We start from the raw sequence: 23,435 nt of genomic DNA, 5'->3' as shown, positions 1-23,435 counted from the left end.
CATTACACTGTAGCTGTCTCTTAGTTACACATTACACTGTAGCTGTCTCTTAGATACACATTACACTGTAGCTGTCTCTTAGATACACATTACACTGTAGCTGTCTCTTAGATACACATTACACTGTAGTGTCTCTTAGATACACATTACACTGTAGCTGTCTCTTAGTTACACATTACACTGTAGCTGTTCTCTTAGTTACACATTACACTGTAGCTGTCTCTTAGTTACACATTACACTGTAGCTGTTCTCTTAGTTACACATTACACTGTAGCTGTCTCTTAGATACACATTACACTGTAGCTGTCTCTTAGATACACATTACAATGTAGCTGTCTCTTAGATACACATTACACTGTAGCTGTCTCTTAGTTACACATTACACTGTAGCTGTTCTCTTAGTTACACATTACACTGTAGCTGTCTCTTAGATACACATTACACTGTAGCTGTCTCTTAGATACACATTACACTGTAGCTGTCTCTTAGATACACATTACACTGTAGCTGTCTCTTAGATACACATTACACTGTAGCTGTCTCTTAGATACACATTACACTGTAGCTGTCTCTTAGATACACATTACACTGTAGCTGTCTCTTAGATACACATTACACTGTAGCTGTCTCTTAGATACACATTACACTGTAGCTGTCTCTTAGTTACACATTACACTGTAGTGTCTCTTAGATACACATTACACTGTAGCTGTCTCTTAGATACACATTACACTGTAGCTGTCTCTTAGTTACACATTACACTGTAGCTGTCTCTTAGATACACATTACACTGTAGCTGTCTCTTAGTTACACATTACACTGTAGCTGTCTCTTAGATACACATTACACTGTAGCTGTCTCTTAGATACACATTACACTGTAGTGTCTCTTAGATACACATTACACTGTAGCTGTCTCTTAGATACACATTACACTGTAGTGTCTCTTAGTTACACATTACACTGTAGCTGTCTCTTAGATACACATTACACTGTAGCTGTCTCTTAGATACACATTACACTGTAGCTGTCTCTTAGATACACATTACACTGTAGCTGTCTCTTAGATACACATTACACTGTAGCTGCTGTCTCTTAGATACACATTACACTGTAGCTGTCTCTTAGATACACATTACACTGTAGCTGTCTCTTAGTTACACATTACACTGTAGCTGTCTCTTAGATACACATTACACTGTAGCTGCTGTCTCTTAGATACACATTACACTGTAGCTGCTGTCTCTTAGATACACATTACACTGTAGCTGTCTCTTAGATGAGATCCAGTCAGTTGTAAAAATCCAATGATTTAAGAAGGAAACTACCAGACCACCAGGCCAGACCACCAGACCACCAGGCCAGACCACCAGGTCACCAGACCACCAGACCACCAGGTCACCAGACCAGACCACCAGACCACCAGACAAGACCACCAGACCACCAGGTCACCAGACCAGACCACCAGACCACCAGACCACCAGACCAGACCACCAGACCAGACCACCAGACTGTATCCTCCTCTCTCCTCACCTGGTCATCCCTCCCCCTGTATCCTCCTCTCCTCTCTCCTCACCTGGTCATCCCTCCCCCTGTATCCTCCTCTCCTCTCTCCTCACCTGGTCATCCCTCCCCCTGTATCCTCCTCTCCTCTCCCCTCACCTGGTCATCCCTCCCCCCTGTATCCTCCTCTCCTCTCTCCTCACCTGGTCATCCCTCCCCCTGTATCCTCCTCTCCTCTCTCCTCACCTGGTCATCCCTCCCCCTGTATCCTCCTCTCCTCTCTCCTCACCTGGTCATCCCTCCCCCTGTATCCTCCTCTCCTCCCCCCTCACCTGGTCATCCCTCCCCCTGTATCCTCCTCTCCTCTCCCCTCACCTGGTCATCCCTCCCCCTGTATCCTCCTCTCCTCTCTCCTCACCTGGTCATCCCTCCCCCTGTATCCTCCTCTCCTCTCTCCTCACCTGGTCATCCCTCCCCCCCTGTATCCTCCTCTCCTCTCTCCTCACCTGGTCATCCCTCCCCCTGTATCCTCCTCTCCTCCCCCCTCACCTGGTCATCCCTCCCCCCTGTATCCTCCTCTCCTCTCTCCTCACCTGGTCATCCCTCCCCCTGTATCCTCCTCTCCTCTCTCCTCACCTGGTCATCCCTCCCCCCCTGTATCCTCCTCTCCTCTCTCCTCACCTGGTCATCCCTCCCCCTGTATCCTCCTCTCCTCTCCCCTCACCTGGTCATCCCTCCCCCCTGTATCCTCCTCTCCTCTCCCCTCACCTGGTCATCCCTCCCCCTGTATCCTCCTCTCCTCTCCCCTCACCTGGTCATCCCTCCCCCTGTATCCTCCTCTCCTCTCTCCTCACCTGGTCATCCCTCCCCCTGTATCCTCCTCTCCTCTCTCCTCACCTGGTCATCCCTCCCCCTGTATCCTCCTCTCCTCTCCCCTCACCTGGTCCTCCCTCCCCCTGTATCCTCCTCTCCTCTCCCCTCACCTGGTCATCCCTCCCCCTGTATCCTCCTCTCCTCTCTCCTCACCTGGTCATCCCTCCTCCCTGTATCCTCCTTTCCTCTCCCCTCACCTGGTCATCCCTCCCCCTGTATCCTCCTCTCCTCTCCCCTCACCTGGTCATCCCTCCCCCTGTATCCTCCTTTCCTCTCTCCTCACCTGGTCATCCCTCCCCCCTGTATCCTCCTTTCCTCTCTCCTCACCTGGTCATCCCTCCCCCTGTATCCTCCTCTCCTCTCTCCTTACCTGGTCATCCCTCCCCCCTGTATCCTCCTTTCCTCTCCCCTCACCTGGTCATCCCTCCCCCTGTATCCTCCTTTCCTCTCCCCTCACCTGGTCATCCCTCCCCCCTGTACCATCCTCTCTCCTCACCTGGTCATCCCTCCCCCCTGTATCCTCCTTTCCTCTCCCCTCACCTGGTCATCCCTCCCCCTGTATCCTCCTTTCCTCTCTCCTCACCTGGTCATCCCTCCCCCTGTATCCTCCTCTCCTCTCTCCTCACCTGCTCATCCCTCCCCCTGTATCCTCCTCTCCTCTCTCCTCACCTGCTCATCCCTCCCCCTGTATCCTCCTCTCCTCTCCCCTCACCTGGTCATCCCTCCCCCCCTGTATCCTCCTTTCCTCTCCCCTCACCTGGTCATCCCTCCCCCTGTATCCTCCTCTCCTCTCTCCTCACCTGCTCATCCCTCCCCATGTATCCTCCTCTCCTCTCCCCTCACCTGGTCATCCCTCCCCCTGTATCCTCCTCTCCTCTCCTCTCCCCTCACCTGGTCATCCCTCCCCCTGTACCCTCCTGTCCTCTCTCCTCACCTGGTCATCCCTCCCCCTGTATCCTCCTCTCCTCTCCCCTCACCTGGTCATCCCTCCCTCTGTATCCTCCTCTCCTCTCTCCTCACCTGGTCATCCCTCCCCCTGTACCCTCCTCTCCTCTCCCCTCACCTGATCATCCCTCCCCCTGTACCCTCCTCTCCTCTCTCCTCACCTGGTCATCCCTCCCCCTGTACCCTCCTCTCCTCTCTCCTCACCTGGTCATCCCTCCCCCTGTACCCTCCTCTCCTCTCCCCTCACCTGGTCATCCCTCCCCCTGTACCCTCCTGTCCTCTCCATTCTCCTGGCCAGAGAAAGTCAAGTCCTCTGAACCTAAATTGTATTTGATTAGCCATGTTTTCATCGACCAAGAAGATTTGACCACACGCATGATTAACCTCTCCGGTTCCACCACGCCACCCACTGCTCCTAAATAGGTATTGCGGGTTAAACGCAGAGGCTACATTCCTGGTATATGTAAATGTGTTGGCAGATAACGAGTTTCTGTTCCTCAAAATGAGTAATATCCTCTATATCCCCCAGAACCACAAAGAAGAAGAGGGAAGAAACAAAACTGTGCAATAAAGCGCCGTTTCCTGTCCTGCCTGCTCGACTCCCCCTCTGCTTCCCCCAGAACCTCAGAGGGGGCCGTAATAGCCGGGAAGAGATTGAATAAAGACCAGAAGTGACATTTCTCATCACCTTGCTATCCCGGCGCCTGGGGGCATTTGGACCGGGGGGGGGGGGGGGCGAGAGGGATAGACGCAGGCGGGAGTCACGGGCTGCAGATAGGGGTCACACTTTCATTAAGGAGGCTAATAGCGTACAGAGACAAGGGGCCGGTATTAACCGCGGGGAAAACCTATTAAGACCAGGCCCGGAGACAAGTTGTGATGAGGGGCTGATTACAAAATCACTGAAAGGAAAATTACTCAGTGGAATTGGAACCTGGGAATCTGAAATAGACGTCCGAGCTGTGTTCTTGAGAAGGGCAGTTGGAGCAGAGTGATGGTCTCCGTCGACAGCCCCGGCCGGAGGCTCGGCTCGCGTGTGTAAACCACCCGGGAGAAGCTTTTATTGTGTGTGTTTCGTGGAAGAAATACAGTAAAAGATGTGGGCCCCTCTGGCACCGATCTGTCTAGACTGCATGCTGACTGCCATCGTAGCGGCTTCCATTACATCAAAAAACGTGACACGCCCAACACTGCACTGCATAAACCTGTATGTTCAAAAACACATGTCACCGGGCGAGGACATTGTCTCGTTTAGATTCCCAACACGGGAATTCATTTGGACATTTCTTATCACAAATAGAAAAAACACAATGTGGAATGGGGGAAAAGGAAATGTCCTAATTTACGGACTGCTCGCTGGTAGAAGAACACCTGCCAATTGTGTTCGTAGGGACAACCGACCAAGCCAGAGGTGCCGCTGACAGCTGAAATTGGAAGCCAGTATCTGTAGTGATGGGCGAGTGCTTGGACCTCTACACTACCCAGCCACGCCAGGGCGCACAGTACTTCTGCTACGACTGTGAATGTGGAGGAACACGATGAAAGAAAGTTTTATATGTTATCATTTATTTCTACAATGACAATGACAAATTATCTATAAGTACTTCATGCTGTCTTAATGAACTGATGTGCTTCAAACGACACAAGCATAACAGGTACAAAGGTTCGCTCTACAAACAGCCACTGTTTGAACTAGCCATTTAGCCTCCCTTCTGTCTACCCCCACCTTTTGTGTCATCGTGTCCTCAAGACGAACTCAGGCCACTTCTGTACCCCTACTTCTATCTACTCCCCCTTGTGTCAATATCACGCCACTGTTGTGTTGAACCCAGAGTACACTATACCTGCGTGTATGAATCTAATTGGCCAAGCAACTGTCATGCCATAAACATGTACACTCCTCTTTTCACCCTGTATCAGCTGGATGAGAACGTCCATTATTAAGTGTGTATCGGAACCCACAGACATTTGGTCCATGGGAACCGATCTCCATTCTCGAGAATAAAGACTCTAAACTGAGACCTTGAAACGAGCTTCCTTTTTTGTGCACCCCCCGGATAAAGATGTTTAATTCCCATAACAACACACAGTTCACAGGGTTCATAGTTGAAACTTCGTTATGCAATGAATCCCAGTCATACTCTATATCCCTGGTATTGAAAGATATACCTCATTCAGGTTTGTGGGATATGATCCCGAAAAATAAGAGAAATAAAAAAGTCAATCTAGAAGTCAGATGATTGACAGGGGCTGGCGTGAGCTGGGAAGTTTAGTTTTTTGAAATTCGAAAGCTCATCGAAAGCCCTGGGTCTCTTCTCTCAAAAGACTACACTCAAGTTCGGTTGCGCCAAATCCTCACGTCAATCCTTGCCTTTTTCCGACTGGATGCCCTGAGATTTCTATAATCGTATATTTCACTAATAACAGTTAAAATCATTGGTAAACAACGTAGTGCTGAAAATATACACTTTGACTGCTGTTTTGACAGGGTTAGGGTCTTTACTCTTGGCTACATTCGGGGGAAAAAATGCAACATTAATTCATACTTTCTGTAGAGATGGATTTATGGCGTGATGTCATCGCTTAACTCAATCAGCGGCAGACCCAAGGATAGTCGGGTTATCTCGCCACCCGTTCAGCGCCAGACCCGAGTATAGTCGGATTTTCATCGTTATTTATTTTATTCAAATGAGTTAAGATATGTAAATAAAGGGCGGTCGGATGGCGTAGCGGAGATTGCGCTCGTCACCAATGCAAGAGGCTGCGGTCTTGACTCCCGGAGTCAGCATTGCCCTGAGGCTTGGGCCGGTCGTCATACTAACTCGTTTGGCTGAGTTAGCGGGAGGGAAGTCGAGGGTGGTAATCTGGCGTTGTGGACAGCGACGCCTACAGGTCAGGTCTGGGCGCCTGCTCAGCGGAGGCAGGACTTGATGAAGGCAGTGTGACCTCCCACACGTTACGCTTCACCAATGAGAGTCCTCGCTGCCAGGTGAAAAAAGAGCCACTGGCTGTCTCCACATGTGTCGGAGGAAGCGTGCGGATGACTTCAGGGTTCCCTTGTACCGACCAGTAGGAGGAACATGCGCACAACAACCAGGTAGGGGAGGGGGGAATTGGCATAACGACTATATTGGGATGGGGAGAAAAATTTAAAAATCAGGCAGAGAAAAAGAGGATACAAAAGAAAATAAGAGTAAAGTACTTTATTTATTTAGTACCACAGGAAAAAGGTACATGTTATAGTCATAAGTAATAGAAGAAGAAGAAGAAGAAGAAGAAGAAGAAGAAGAAGAAGAAGAAGAAGAAGAAGAAGAAGAAGAAGAAGAAGAAGAAGAAGAAGAAGAAGAAGTCTTTAATTGTCATGCAGATTAACACACACAAATGCACTGAGTGGCCAATGAGGTGATAGTGACAGGTTAACCTTCTGTAGTGTGGTAGTGAAAGGGTTAACCTCCTGTAGTGTGGTAGTGAAAGGGTTAACCTCCTACAGTGTGGTGGTGAACGGGTTAACCTCTTCCTCTCTTGTTGTATGACCCCTCCCCTCTCTCTGTCTCCCGTCCTCCAGTGTTTCTCATCTATGTCTCCGTCAGCGGGTTCTTCCCGCTCCGCCGGCCTCCAGGGGCCTCGCATAGAACCGGCGCGTCGGCACAAAACTCACTCGCTTTCCACACAGACTCTGGGAACGTTGCCTGAGTGAGAATGTGCTTCTTTCACACGGCGTGGAGACGGCCCAGCGTGCGTGAGGTCGGTGAGGAATGGTAATGTGAGGAATAACACAAGACGAGGTGTGTGGTTATCAAAGAATATAGCGCTGTGTGGGTTACAATGCTCTAGGCGGGGTCTGGTTACCCCTCCATGAAGTGCGTTGTTTCTACTTTTATTTATTACATTTCTTTCATAGATCTGTTTATTTGCTTCTTTTTAAATTTCTTTTGCAAACTTTATAAAAGAATTATAGAAAATTCAACATAAACACCCACAACACTACAGTATGAACAAACAAAGCAGAAACAAGTAAGAAAATAAACAAAATAATAAAGACATTTAAATAAAAACTAAAAAGAAGAAAGCTGTAGTTGTGTTTTTCTACTGTGTTTTTATGTTTACCATCGAGGACCACGTTGGTAATAAGTGTTTTAAGTAATGCTTTTAAGTGCAGGTGTGAGGTTTTGCCCGCTGCTCACTACCTTTTCTCTGTTTCTTTAAGCCTATACTGTTTATTTCCCTTCTATACTGTTTATTTTCCCTTCTCACTCACTCTCTCTAGCCCCCACCCTCTCGTTCCTTACCCTTAGTGGCCACACCTGTTCGATATTCTATTATCTCTCGCACCTGTGGTGGCAGGCTAATTAGTCCCCCTGTGGGCTTTAAATACCAGGGCGCTTCCCCTCGTTTTGGCGTGGGGTCGTGTTGTATACTTGCCGAGTCATATTCTCTAAACATCTAGACTCTTTCGGGAGATCCTCTGTCTGCCTATGCTGTTCCATTCTCCGGCGTCGAGATGTTTGCTCCAGCCTTCGCCTGCTGTCGCCGTTGCCTGAGAGTGGGACTGGTCTGCGCTCCCTAGACTTCCACGGGAGGCATCCCAGTCATCCACTTCAGACCCCCCGCGCAGCTGTCGTCCTGACGCACATCCAGACCAGCGCAGACGCTCTCCAGTCCACAGCGCGCAACGCGCATCTTCCAAGGACGCTCGAGCTTGGCACGCTCTCCAGACCAGCGCGCAACGCGCATCTTCCAGACCTTCGAGCTTGGCACGCTCCTCCGTACCGGCGCACAGACGCGCATCTTCCAGACCTTCGAGCTTGGCACGCTCCTCCGTACCAGCGCTCTGACGCGCATCTTCCAGACCTTCGAGCTTGGCACGCTCTCCAGACCTCAGCGCGCCGATGCGCATCTTCCAGACCTTCGTGCTTGGCACACTCCTCCTGGCAGACGCACCCCGATGCGTCTCTCTGTTCCGACGCGCACACCAAGGTGTGGCGCGCCACTCTGTTCCTCGGCTCCGACAGTGGCTACCCGGTGGACGACATCCTTGCCACCGCCACTGTTCCAGCTCCCTGTTCCGACGCGCACACCAAGGTGTGGCGCGCACTCTGTTCCTCGGCTCCGACAGTGGCTACCCGGTGGACGACATCCTCGCCACCGCCACTGTTCCAGCTCCCTGTTCCGACACGCACACCAAGGTGTGGCGCGCACTCTGTTCCTCGGCTCCGACAGTGGCTACCCGGTGGACGACATCCTCGCCACCGCCACTGTTCCAGCTCCCTGTTCCGACGCGCACACCAAGGTGTGGCGCGCACTCTGTTCCTCGGCTCCGACAGTGGCTACCCGGTGGACGACATCCTCGCCACCGCCACTGTTCCAGCTCCCTGTTCCGACGCGCACACCAAGGTGTGGCGCGCACTCTGTTCCTCGGCTCCGACAGCGGCTACCCGGTGGACGATGCCCTCGTCACCGCCACTGTTCCAGCACTCTGTTCCTCGGCTCCGACAGCGGCTACCCGGTGGACGATGCCCTCGTCACCGCCACTGTTCCAGCACTCTCTCCCTCGGCTCGGACAGCCAGCCGCCCCGGTGGCGATGCCTTCGTTCCCGTTGCTGTCCCTGTACCATTACGCATGCGCCTGGGTGAGTTTTGATTGTGATGTCACTCACCCAGCGTAGTGCCCTTGCCCCCGTTCCCGCTGCTGTCCCCGTACCTTTACGCACACGCCTGGGTGAGTTTTGATTGTGATGTCACTCACCCAGCGTAGTGTCCTTGCCCCCGTTCCCGTTGCTGTCCCCGTACCATTACGCACACGCCTGGGTGAGTTTTGATTGTGATGTCACTCACCCAGCGTAGTGTCCTTGCCCCCGTTCCCGCTGCTGTTCCTGTACCTTTACGCATACGCCTGGGTGAGTTTTGATTGTGATGTCACTCTCCCAGCGTATTGCCTCTGTTAGTTTGTTTGGACATTTCATCTCCCAGCGTTTTGCCTCTGTTAGTTTGTTTGGACATTTCATCTCCCAGCGTATTGCCTCTGTTTTTGGTTCTCACTTAGAATAGTATTTTTGGACTTTACATCTCCCCCTGTGTGTTTGTCACACGAAGATATTATTTACTTTGTTCACTTTGTTATTTGGACTGTTCTGCACCTGCTCTGTTTTTTCCCTTTTGTGCTTTAACTATCTCCTCTGTCCTGCAGAGCGGCCCAGATGATTTCCACCAGTCCTCCCAGTTCCTCCCTGTTTCCCAGCCCGCCTCCGCGGGCCTCAGTCCCCTCTGTTCCCTAGTTCCTGTTCCCTAGTTTCTCCCCTTTCTAGTTCCACCTAGTTCCTGGTCCCAAGTTCTCCCCTTCTAGTTCCACCTAGTTCCTGTTCCCTAGTTCTCCCCTTTCTAGTTCCACCTAGTTCCTGGTCCCAAGTTCTCCCCTTCTAGTTCCACCTAGTTCCTTGTCCCTAGTTCCCCTAGTCCCCGTTTCTCCTGTTCCCTAGCTCTCCTAGTCCCTAGTCCTCTCTCCCTAGTTCTCCTTGTCCCTGGTTTACCTAGTCTCTAGTTCCCTTAACCTTCCCTTAGGCGTTCCCTTTCTTTCCCTTAGTGTTCCCTTTTCCTGCCCGCCTCTTAAAGGCACCTTCCTTCCCCTCATATTATATTCCTGTATTTGTGATTCTCCCTTAAAGGGACAGTGCCCTTTTCCCTGTATTTCCCTGTTGTTCAATAAATATCTGTTTCTTGGCAAACCATCATACCTGTCTTGTGTTGTGCGATTGGGGTCGGTTACAAACCATAACAGTACGACCCCACCAAGTCTACGACCCCAGCCAGCACAGACTGTGTATGTTGAGTTTGCCTTTTTTTTTCTTGTTCCCTCTGGCTCCCCTGTTAGCCCTGTTAGCTTCCCTGTTAGCCCAGTTTAGCTTCCTTGTTAGTCCTGTTTAGCTCCCTTGTTAGCCTGTTACTCCCCTGTTTAGCCCAGTTTAGCTTCCCTGTTTAGCTTGTTAGTCTCCCCGGTTAGCTCCCCTGTTTGCTTCCCGTTTTGCCCTGTTTGACCCCCCTGTAGCTAGCCATGCCCTGGCGGCTAACCCAGTCCCTCAGCAGAGCCCCTGTCTGCTAGTCTTGCCCCGGCTGCTAGCACAGCCTCTATGTTTATGCAGCCCTTGCTGCTGGCATGGGCCCTGTAGCTAGCCATGCCCTGGCGGCTAACCCAGTTTCCCTCTGCATGGCCCCGGTCTGCTAGCTTGGCCCCGGCTGTTAGCACAGCCTCTATGTTAATGCAGCCTTGCAGCTGGCATAGGCCCTGTAGCTAGCCAGGCCCAAGCAGCTAACCCGGTCCCTCTGCATGGCCTCCACTTTTTTGTGTAGTTTCTCCCACTGCTAGGACTGCCCTTCAGCTAGCAAGGTCAGTATTCCCACAGCTAGGACTGTCCTTCCAGCTAGCTTGTTCTCTCATGCTGGTCCAGCCCTGTCTGCCAGCCTAGCTCCGGCAGCTAGCGCAGCCTCTATGTAGATGTAGCAGTACAGCTAGCATAGGCCCTGTAGCTATCAGTGCCTTGGCAGCTACCCTTTCCCTCTGCTAGCCTAGCTCGGCAGCTAGCGCAGCCTCTATGTTGATGTAGCAGTACAGCTAGCATAGGCCCTGTAGCTATCAGTGCCCTGGCAGCTACCCTTTCCCTCTGCTAGCCTGGCTCCGGCAGCTTGCGCAGCCTCTATGTTGATGTAGCAGTACAGCTAGCATAGGCCCTGTAGCTGTCAGTGCCCTGGCAGCAACCTTCCCTCTGCTAGCCCTTTCCCGGTGCTACCATGGTTACCCCTTTGCTACCCTGCTTGCCCCTCAGTTCCTCTAGACCAGTTGCTCTAGACCAGTTCTCTAGACCCAGTTCCTCTAGACCAGTTCCTCTTGACCAGTTCTCTAGACCAGTTCTCTAAACCAGTTCTCTAAACCAGTTCTCTAGACCAGTTCTCTAGCCCAGTTCTCTAGACTAGTTCTCTAGACCCAGTTCCTCTAGACCAGTTCCTCTAGACCAGTTCCCCCAGTTACCCCTCGGCGACCCTGTTTCTTTTGCTAGCCCCACTCTTGTGGTGGCTTCCCCTGCTGGCTTGGCCAGTACCTCTTGTTTTGCCCCCTGCCACTCTGTCTGTATTTGTTTTGGGTCGCCGGGTGGCTCCCGTTGGAGGGGGGGATACTGTGAGGTTTTGCCCGCTGCTCACTACCTTTTCTCTGTTTCTTTAAGCCTATACTGTTTATTTCCCTTCTATACTGTTTATTTTCCCTTCTCACTCACTCTCTCTAGCCCCCACCCTCTCGTTCCTTACCCTTAGTGGCCACACCTGTTCGATATTCTATTATCTCTCGCACCTGTGGTGGCAGGCTAATTAGTCCCCCTGTGGGCTTTAAATACCAGGGCGCTTCCCCTCGTTTTGGCGTGGGGTCGTGTTGTATACTTGCCGAGTCATATTCTCTAAACATCTAGACTCTTTCGGGAGATCCTCTGTCTGCCTATGCTGTTCCATTCTCCGGCGTCGAGATGTTTGCTCCAGCCTTCGCCTGCTGTCGCCGTTGCCTGAGAGTGGGACTGGTCTGCGCTCCCTAGACTTCCACGGGAGGCATCCCAGTCATCCACTTCAGACCCCCCGCGCAGCTGTCGTCCTGACGCACATCCAGACCAGCGCAGACGCTCTCCAGTCCACAGCGCGCAACGCGCATCTTCCAAGGACGCTCGAGCTTGGCACGCTCTCCAGACCAGCGCGCAACGCGCATCTTCCAGACCTTCGAGCTTGGCACGCTCCTCCGTACCGGCGCACAGACGCGCATCTTCCAGACCTTCGAGCTTGGCACGCTCCTCCGTACCAGCGCTCTGACGCGCATCTTCCAGACCTTCGAGCTTGGCACGCTCTCCAGACCTCAGCGCGCCGATGCGCATCTTCCAGACCTTCGTGCTTGGCACACTCCTCCTGGCAGACGCACCCCGATGCGTCTCTCTGTTCCGACGCGCACACCAAGGTGTGGCGCGCCACTCTGTTCCTCGGCTCCGACAGTGGCTACCCGGTGGACGACATCCTCGCCACCGCCACTGTTCCAGCTCCCTGTTCCGACGCGCACACCAAGGTGTGGCGCGCACTCTGTTCCTCGGCTCCGACAGTGGCTACCCGGTGGACGACATCCTCGCCACCGCCACTGTTCCAGCTCCCTGTTCCGACGCGCACACCAAGGTGTGGCGCGCACTCTGTTCCTCGGCTCCGACAGTGGCTACCCGGTGGACGACATCCTCGCCACCGCCACTGTTCCAGCTCCCTGTTCCGACGCGCACACCAAGGTGTGGCGCGCACTCTGTTCCTCGGCTCCGACAGTGGCTACCCGGTGGACGACATCCTCGCCACCGCCACTGTTCCAGCTCCCTGTTCCGACGCGCACACCAAGGTGTGGCGCGCACTCTGTTCCTCGGCTCCGACAGCGGCTACCCGGTGGACGATGCCCTCGTCACCGCCACTGTTCCAGCACTCTGTTCCTCGGCTCCGACAGCGGCTACCCGGTGGACGATGCCCTCGTCACCGCCACTGTTCCAGCACTCTCTCCCTCGGCTCGGACAGCCAGCCGCCCCGGTGGCGATGCCTTCGTTCCCGTTGCTGTCCCTGTACCATTACGCATGCGCCTGGGTGAGTTTTGATTGTGATGTCACTCACCCAGCGTAGTGCCCTTGCCCCCGTTCCCGCTGCTGTCCCCGTACCTTTACGCACACGCCTGGGTGAGTTTTGATTGTGATGTCACTCACCCAGCGTAGTGTCCTTGCCCCCGTTCCCGTTGCTGTCCCCGTACCATTACGCACACGCCTGGGTGAGTTTTGATTGTGATGTCACTCACCCAGCGTAGTGTCCTTGCCCCCGTTCCCGCTGCTGTTCCTGTACCTTTACGCATACGCCTGGGTGAGTTTTGATTGTGATGTCACTCTCCCAGCGTATTGCCTCTGTTAGTTTGTTTGGACATTTCATCTCCCAGCGTTTTGCCTCTGTTAGTTTGTTTGGACATTTCATCTCCCAGCGTATTGCCTCTGTTTTTGGTTCTCACTTAGAATAGTATTTTTGGACTTTACATCTCCCCCTGTGTGTTTGTCACACGAAGATATTATTTACTTTGTTCACTTTGTTATTTGGACTGTTCTGCACCTGCTCTGTTTTTTCCCTTTTGTGCTTTAACTATCTCCTCTGTCCTGCAGAGCGGCCCAGATGATTTCCACCAGTCCTCCCAGTTCCTCCCTGTTTCCCAGCCCGCCTCCGCGGGCCTCAGTCCCCTCTGTTCCCTAGTTCCTGTTCCCTAGTTTCTCCCCTTTCTAGTTCCACCTAGTTCCTGGTCCCAAGTTCTCCCCTTCTAGTTCCACCTAGTTCCTGTTCCCTAGTTCTCCCCTTTCTAGTTCCACCTAGTTCCTGGTCCCAAGTTCTCCCCTTCTAGTTCCACCTAGTTCCTTGTCCCTAGTTCCCCTAGTCCCCGTTTCTCCTGTTCCCTAGCTCTCCTAGTCCCTAGTCCTCTCTCCCTAGTTCTCCTTGTCCCTGGTTTACCTAGTCTCTAGTTCCCTTAACCTTCCCTTAGGCGTTCCCTTTCTTTCCCTTAGTGTTCCCTTTTCCTGCCCGCCTCTTAAAGGCACCTTCCTTCCCCTCATATTATATTCCTGTATTTGTGATTCTCCCTTAAAGGGACAGTGCCCTTTTCCCTGTATTTCCCTGTTGTTCAATAAATATCTGTTTCTTGGCAAACCATCATACCTGTCTTGTGTTGTGCGATTGGGGTCGGTTACAAACCATAACAGCAGGGTCATCATGATACTTCAATGTTGTGTATGATACTGTGGTTTTCCTAATAAAATAAAATAAAATAAAATAAAAGTAGGGTGTCTGTCAGGGTGATAAAGGGTCTCCAGGTTTTATCAAACTTGACTAAAGATCCTTTAAACCTTATTTATTCTAGTTGTAGAGCCTGTAGGGCCTCCTTAATCCAACTGCTGTGTGTAGGTGGGGAGACGTGGTTCCACTTCAGCAATATTAAACGTCTATCTAAGAGAGAGGAGAGAGGAGAAGAGAGGAGAGAGGAGAAGCAATTACAGTTCATATCTTCCTGGGTGTTCTCCTCTCAGGCAGAAGCCCACCTCACACCTGGTCATGTATTATTCTATTTATACTGGACCATGGCCACTTGCCAAAGACAAAAACGTTGCCGTTTACACATCTTCACTCTACAGTGAAATAGAAAGAGATATGTTATCACTCCTAACCTTCAGCAGAGTCCGTCTGCACAGCCCAGGCTCCATATGTAAATAAAGTACTTTATTTAGGGCGGCTGGGTGGCGCAGCGGACATTGCGCTCGTCACCAACGCAAGAGACACCGGGTTCGACTCCGGCTGTCGGCGTTGCCTCCGGCTTGGGCCGGCCGTCATACTGGCTCAATTGGCTCAATTGGTTAGCGGGTGGAAGTCGATGTGTGGTAATCTGGACGTTGTGGACAGCGACTCCTACAGGTCGGTTGGGGGACACCTGCACAGCAGAGACAGGAAATGGCGGGGGTAGTGTGAGCCTCCCACGCGTTACACCTCGCCAATGAGAGTCCGTGCTGGCAGGTGAAAAGATGTGACAGGCTGCCTCCTCGTGTATCGGAGGGGACACGTGATGCAAGGCTTCTATCCTCCCTACAACCGGCCAGACTCTCGCCGATATGAAATGTAAATCTACTTATGGCTATAAAATAACATACATTATGTTCCTTTTTTCCTGTGGCTGATTGATTAATTGATTGATTGATTGATTGAAAACCTTATTAACAGATTGCAGAATGGGTACAATACAGTACGGCTCAATACACACAATTGTTAAGGGGATGCAGACCAGCTAAATACTTTCGTCTTGTTTACATCAGGGTCCCCTATTTGGCATACATTTATGACATACAGATATACAGTACTGTTTCATCCAGCCATTTATGACATACAAGATATATAAATATACAGTACTGTTTAAGAGAAAGAGATCATAAAAAAGAATATATACAGCTATATACAGGCTTTCTGCCAGTAACGTTGCCTACGGATGAAAGTGAATATGATCTGACATATGGGGCTGGCGAGCTTATCCAGACATCTCACTGACCCTAATCAATAGTAACATTTTCATAAACAAACGGTAGTCCATGTGTACCGTCAGTGGTATCCTCAAGTAGAGTCATGTGTGATGAGCATTTTATTTGAAGGGATATGCAAAGTAGAGCACTCATTGACCCACAGCTAGAATGAACCTTTATTTAACCAGGTTAGACCCATTGAGATTCAAATATTATTTTAAAGAGCGACCTGATCAAGAATGACAGCAGTGAGTGCAGCAGTTTCATACAGTACACACACACACACACACACACACACACACTACAAACAGATCAGCAGTGCCTTACAGTAAAAGTGGGAAGCTATCATGCACTGTAATCATATTTCAATTAAAACAATTACAAACATCAATAGTCCGTTTCTAGTAATAGTCTAGCTTTCACCATACCTTTAACCCTTTCACTACCACACTACCAAATGGTTAACCCTTTCACTACCACACTACAGAAGGTTAACCCTTTCGCTTTTGGTAGTGAAAGGGTTAAATCCATTAAGAGTGACTCGATCCTGGTTTTTCAGCCTATTCCGTGCAGATGGTGCATAAAACAAAAAGGCCTTCTTTCCTAATTCAGTGTGAACTCTAGTGTCCTGAGACCGTAACCCATAGTTGCCTGGTTAGCAAGACAGATAAACAACAGGGGAATTTACCCAGAATGGCATTATAGATAAAAACATACAAATGTCTAAGGCAACGTCTTGACAGAGCAGGCCACATACAGTGTTATGGTTTGAAACCGACCCCAAACGCAAACGGCACAGAGAGAGTTGTTTCAGAGTTAGCCAAAATCAAGGGCGTGTTTATTTACTGAGTAACAAGAATGAATTAGGTGGTGAACAGAACAAACTGGGAAACAGGCATGTGAGGAATGTTTGCTGCTCTGCAGCTTCTCCCAGAAGGTGATGTTGTGGAATTTGTCCGTGACGTCTGAGCCGCTCTGCAGATCCTCCCAGCATATACTCCGGATGGAGGCGGAGAGGGAGAGAGAGAGTCCGAGTTAGCTCAGCGCACAATTGAAAACTGACAGGTGACTGGTGAGGTGAATCGTCCAAACAAATAATCCAAGTGACAGATCTTCGGTGTGAAACACACAGTGAGCAGTGTCCAGAGTGAAAACAATTAGGTAATCCAAACGTGTAATTCCAACAGACAAAAAGGTGAGAACAGTATGAACAAAAACAGGATCTCTTCGGTGCTTTACAAACACACAAAAAACGATAGATCCAAAAGACTGTTTACAAAAACTCACCAAAGCGCAACGCGTAAAGCGGGCAGATCAAACGAGGCGGCCGCTTCGTAACGGGGAAGCAGGTTCTCCAAACGGAATATTTCTCGAGAGTCCTGGGAAGCAACAGAACAGGGAAAGCAGCGACGGGAAGGAACAGGCAAATGCAGGGAATGTTTCAAAACGATCCAACATCAATATTAGGGAGATCAGGGTATTTAAAGCCACGGGGCGCTTAATGACAAGCTGTGACAGCTGCGGGATGAAATTGATCATTGCTCCAGAAGCGTGTGGTTGGGAGAGCACCAATCAAATGGCATCTTACAGGAAAGAAGCGTGAGGCGCGGAATGCAATTAATTTAACAAAATACCTTAAAGGAACAGAGCGAGTGGGTGGGCAGCGGACAAAACCTCACAGTACCCCCCCCTCCACGGGAGCCACCCGGCGACCAGGCCGACCCGGCTCGCCCGGATGGGCACGATGGAAGTCGGTGATCAGGCCGGGATCCACGATGAGCTGGCGGGAGACCCAGCTCCGTTCCTCCGGGCCGTAACCCTCCCAGTCCACCAGGTACTGGAACCCCCGACCCCGCCGTCGAACGCCCATCAACCGGCGGACCTGCCACTGGGGGTGACCGTCCACCATCTCGGGAGGAGGTGGATCCGGAGCAGGAGGCATCAGGGGACTGAGAGAGACAGGCTTAACCGGGGACACATGGAAAACGGGGTGAATGTGCATGGACGTAGGAAGCTTAAGACGCACCGCCGCCGGACTGAGTACCTTCAGAACCTCGAAAGGTCCGACGAACCGGGGGTTAAGTTTCTTGGCCGAGGACCGAAGTGGGAGGTCCCTCGCGGAAAGCCACACCCTCTGCCCAGGGTGGTACGTCGGCGCAGGAACCCGGCGCCGGTCAGCCCCACGACAGGCGCGCTCTGATGACCGGAGCAGCGCGGTCCTGGCGATCTCCCAGACCCGATGGCACCGGTCGAGGTGGTCCTGCACGGAGGGAACTGCCACCTCCGTCTCCTGTGCAGGGAAAAGAGGGGGTTGGTAGCCCAGGGATACCTCAAAGGGTGAGAGGCCGGTGGCGGAACTGACCATGGAGTTGATGGAGTACTCTACCCAGGGAAGGAAACGGCTCCAAGAAGCTGGTCTCTCGGCAGCCATACACCGAAGAGCAGACTCCACGCTCTGGTTCATCCTCTCCGTTTGTCCGTTAGTCTGGGGATGATAACCAGAGGAAAGACTGACCGTTGCCCCCAATCCCTTGCAAAAAGCCCGCCATACCTGGGAAGTGAACTGGGGCCCCCGGTCCGAGACGACGTCCTGGGGAAAACCATGGAGGCGAAACACGTGGTGTGTCAGGAGGTCCGCCGTCTCGGCCGCCGAGGGAAGTTTGGGAAGGGCCACGAGGTGAACCCCCTTGCTGAACCGATCCACCACGGTCAGAAGGCACGTGTTACCCTGGGAGGAGGGAAGACCTGTGACGAAGTCCAGCGCCACATGTGACCAAGGACGGCTCGGAATGGGAAGCGGCTGTAATAGCCCGGAGGGAGCCTGGTGGGAGGCCTTGCTGCGGGCGCAGACCGCGCAGGCCAGTACGAACTCCTTGACATTGTTCCTCATGGTGGGCCACCAGAATCGACGAGCCAAGAAGGAGAACGTGCGATGAACGCCCGGGTGGCAGGCGAACCGGCTGGTATGGCCCCACTGGAGGACCCGGGACCGGACTGAGTCGGGGACGAAGAGACGATGAACCGGTACATTGCCTGGAGCGCGATGGAAGCGTAGGGCACGCCTTACCACCCCCTCGATGCCCAAGGTGACGACTCCTACCACCCTGGCCTCCGGGAGGATGGGAGTCGGGTCCTCAGTGGTTGGAGCCCCCTTGGAGTGTAACCGGGACAGGGAGTCGGCCTTCGTGTTGCGGGAACCAGGGCGAAACGTCAGCGAGAAGTCGAACCGACTGAGGAAGCTGGCCCATCTTGCCTGCCGACCATTGAGGCGCTTGGAAGCACGGATGTACGTCAGGTTCTTGTGGTCCGTCCAAATGGTAAACGGTTCCTCGGCCCCCTCTAGCCAATGACGCCACTCCTCCAAGGCAGCCACAACCGCCAGCAGCTCCCGATTGCCGACATCGTAGTTCCTCTCGGCAGGGAGGAACCGACGCGAGTAGAAGGCGCAAGGATGTACCTTCTGGTCCGTTGCCGACCGCTGGGATAAGATAGCTCCCAGTCCAGTATCCGAGGCGTCCACCTCAACGATGAATTGTCTCTTGGGGTCTGGATGGAGCAAGATCGGGGCGGAAGTGAACCTCTTCTTGAGGGAGCGGAACGCAGCACGCGCCACTGGGGACCAGTCGAACGGCAGGGCGGGAGAGGTCAGTCTGGTAAGCGGTTCCGCCACTTGACTGTAGTTCCGGATGAACCTTCGGTAGAAGTTGGCGAACCCGAGGAAGCTCTGTAACTCCTTCCGGGAGGTGGGTTCAGGCCATTCCTCCACGGCCTGGATCTTGCGAGGATCAGCTCGGGTCAAGCCTTTCTCCACGATGAAGCCCAGGTAATCGACGGAGTCGGAGTGGAATCGGCACTTCTCTGCCTTGACGAAGAGCCGATTGTGGAGGAGGCGCTCCAGCACACGGCGGACATGCTGGATGTGTTCCTCGAGGGTCTTGGAGAAGATGAGGATGTCGTCTAGGTATACTACCACAAACTCCTCCAGCATGTCACAAAGGACGTCGTTCATGAGTGCCTGGAATACCGCCGGAGCGTTGGTGAGGCCGAACGGCATCACCAGGTACTCGTAGTGGCCCCTGGGAGTCTTGAAGGCGGTCTTCCATTCATCGCCCTCACGGATACGGACTAGATGGTAGGCACTCCGGAGGTCCAGCTTGGTAAAGACGGTAGCCTGGGTGAGAGGCTCGAAGGTGGAGTTCATGAGAGGTAGAGGATACTTGTTCTTAATGGTGATCTCGTTGAGCTGGCGATAGTCGATGCAGGGTCGAAGGTCCCCGTCCTTCTTCCCAACAAAGAAGAAACCGGCCGCCACAGGAGAAGAGGAAGGCCGAATGAGTCCTGCTTCCAAGGACTCAGAGATGTACTTATCCATCGCCGCCTTCTCCGGGACGGTCAGACTGTAGAGGCGGCTGCCGGGAAGGGGAGCCCCTGAGCGGAGGTCGATGGCACAGTCGTAAGGCCGGTGAGGCGGAAGGGCCTGAGCCCTGGACTTACTGAAAACCTCCATGAGGTCGTGGTACTCGGAGGGTATGGTCGAGAGGTCCGGAGGCGGCTCAACAACGGATCTCCGGGGCGGGGGACAGGACGCCGCCTGAAGACACTGGGCATGACAGGAGGAGCTCCAACCCTTGATGGTACCTGAGGACCAGGCGATGTGGGGCTCGTGCAGCGCGAGCCAGGGCCGGCCCAGGACTACTGGGACAAGAGGGGATCTGGTGATAAGGAACTGGAGTCTCTCAATGTGGTTACCAGCAATGGTGAGCAGGACAGGGCAGGTGCGTTGAGTGATGTCAGCCAGGCGGTGTTGGTCCAATGCGAATACCTCCAATGGCCTCACTAGGTCCTCAAGTGGAATGTTGGCCCGGGTAGCAAACTCGAAGTCTAGGAAACTCTCGTCTGCCCCCGAGTCAATGAGTGCCTCCACCGTGGCCCGTTGGTCCGCCCAGGCCAGGGTGACGCTCATCAGATGGCCAGGTGGTGCACGGTTCTGGGAACGAGAAAAACGGCTCACCAGAATCTCCCGGGGTCCCGGCGAGCCTGGTCTTTTGGCCGGGTGGGGCAGTTGGCGATAAGGTGTCCCTCCCGACCGCAGTAGAGGCAAAGGCCGGACCTGAACCTCGCCTCCCGTTCAGCTTGGCTCAGATGAGAACGTCCCAGCTGCATGGGTTCCTCCTCGGGTACCGAACGGGAGGGGAAAAAACCACCAGTCGTGTTGGGAGCAGGGCGACCAGCAGTACCGTCACGAGTTCGGGGGGTCCGGAGTACCTCAGGAGGTCCCTGTCGGGTTCTCTCACGTCTTCTCTCCTGGAGGCGTCCGTCGATGCGAATGGCGAGGCTGAACAGGTCCTCGAGGGACTCAGGTTCCTCACGGGTCGCGAGCTGGTCCCTGACTGCGTCGTTGAGCCCCCTCATGAAGGTAAGACGAAGTGCTTGGTCGTTCCAACCGCTCTCCGTAGCCGCCAGTCTGAACTCCAGCACGTAGTCGGTAACCCCGCCGCTGCCCTGCCGGAAGGTACCCAACCGGGCTCCAGGGTCCAGACCACGGGCTGGATGGTGGAAAACCCTGCGGAGCTCAGCCACGAAGTCTGGGTAGGAGAAACAGAAGTCTGCCTCCATTGCCCAGGAGGAAGTGACCCACTGGGCTGCCCGGCCTGAGAGCAAGTTAGTCATGTAGGCCACTTGGGCTCCCCTTGAAGTGAAACGACTGGGTTGATGACGAAAAACCAACTCACATTGCATAATGAATGTGGCACAATCCTCGAAGTTACCGTCGAACAGCCGTGGTTCGGAGAGACGGGGCTCCCGAGGTGCAGGATCGGGAGGCGCGGGGCCTGCCAGGGCTGCGGGTGATGCTCCGGCCAAGGCTCCTGAAGGAAGTGGGGGTACAAGCAAGGTGTTAACGGTGTCACTCAGCGTGTGTAAGTGGAGGAGAATACTTGACTGCTGGCTAGCCAGAGCGCCCAGGGACCCCTGAATAGGCAGGACCTGCTCTCGGAGTTCCTGTACTGCAGCCGCAGCCCTGTCTAGCTGTTGGCTGTGTTCCTTGGTTAACTCAATCTGGCCTGCTAATGCTGTTCTGACTCTCTCTGTGTCGGCTGGGGTCGTCATGGTTGGATCGTAATGTTATGGTTTGAAACCGACCCCAAACGCAAACGGCACAGAGAGAGTTGTTTCAGAGTTAGCCAAAATCAAGGGCGTGTTTATTTACTGAGTAACAAGAATGAATTAGGTGGTGAACAGAACAAACTGGGAAACAGGCATGTGAGGAATGTTTGCTGCTCTGCAGCTTCTCCCAGAAGGTGATGTTGTGGAATTTGTCCGTGACGTCTGAGCCGCTCTGCAGATCCTCCCAGCATATACTCCGGATGGAGGCGGAGAGGGAGAGAGAGAGTCTGAGTTAGCTCAGCGCACAATTGAAAACTGACAGGTGACTGGTGAGGTGAATCGTCCAAACAAATAATCCAAGTGACAGATCTTCGTTGTGAAACACACAGTGAGCAGTGTCCAGAGTGAAAACAATTAGGTAATCCAAATGTGTAATTCCAACAGACAAAAAGGTGAGAACAGTATGAACAAAAACAGGATCTCTTCTGTGCTTTACAAACACACAAAAAACGATAGATCCAAAAGACTGTTTACAAAAACTCACCAAAGCGCAACGCGTAAAGCGGGCAGATCAAACGAGGCGGCCGCTTCGTAACGGGGAAGCAGGTTCTCCAAACGGAATATTTCTCGAGAGTCCTGGGAAGCAACAGAACAGGGAAAGCAGCGACGGGAAGGAACAGGCAAATGCAGGGAATGTTTCAAAACGATCCAACATCAATATTAGGGAGATCAGGGTATTTAAAGCCACAGGGCGCTTAATGACAAGCTGTGACAGCTGCGGGATGAAATTGATCATTGCTCCAGAAGCGTGTGGTTGGGAGAGCACCAATCAAATGGCATCTTACAGGAAAGAAGCGTGAGGCGCGGAATGCAATTAATTTAACAAAATACCTTAAAGGAACAGAGCGACTGGGTGGGCAGCGGACAAAACCTCACATACAGTATAAACCCAAGAGGGGCTACTATCGCTAGATCAGCTGATGCCAGAGGGGTGTTGTTTCACTGATTGACGTGCATTTCCTCCAGTAGGTAAGTGGATACAATGTGATGAGGCTCAAGCCGTGCGGTTATCTGAGATTAATCAACACCCCTCCGGCCAATCAGAATTTAGTGTGCACCCATAGCCATAGTCTAAAGGGATACTTTACTTTTGTGGTTTTTCCCAGATATTTTCTATTGTATTTAACCTTTATTTAACCAGGCAGGTCAATTAAGAACAATTCTCATTTACAATGATGGCCTGGCGAGAGGACAAAAGGTCCCCTCGAAGGGTAAGAGGGAAAGGGCACAAAAAAAAACGAAATAAAATAGAAAAGAGACAGACTATACATATACATCACAGAGGTAAGGGAAATAATTAAAACACACATCAAACAAACAACCAAATAACTGTAACAAAAACAAGGTTATGTACTGTACATGCATACAAGTAAATAAAATAAAAAATTACAGTAGCAATAGTATACAAGGACAACAATAATTAAGGGAGAGATAATGAAAGGGAGAGAAGGAAAGAGAGAGAGGGAAAAAGAGAAAGGGAGAGTGAGAACCAGAGGGAGAGAGAGAAGAAAGGGGGAGAAGGAGGGAGGAGGTGAGGGGGCTTAGGGGGAGGAGAGAGGAGTCTGAGGGATATGTGTGCGATTGGGAGGCAGTCAGCAGGTGCAACAGTCGGTTATATTATCGTATAGCTTACGCTCTGCTCTATTGGAACCCTATCCCGTATCAATCTAATACTGAATACATTTCTTCACATGTACACACCCATCCGCCTGGCCACACCCACATCCGCTCCTCTACATAAGTGGGGACGTGGCCATATTGACAGCTCCTTCCCAATTTTCACCACCGACAAGTGTCTGTATACACCACTTGAGTTTAGTGCCGAAATAGTTGTTGGAAAGGAGCTACGTGGACATTGTATCTTAT

Source organism: Notolepis coatsorum, assembly GCF_963971535.1.
Source record: "Notolepis coatsorum genome assembly, chromosome: 9".
Classification (NCBI taxonomy): Eukaryota; Metazoa; Chordata; class Actinopteri; order Aulopiformes; family Paralepididae; genus Notolepis; species Notolepis coatsorum.
The sequence above is the reverse complement of the archived record's forward strand: the minus strand, read 5'-3'. Positions refer to the sequence as shown.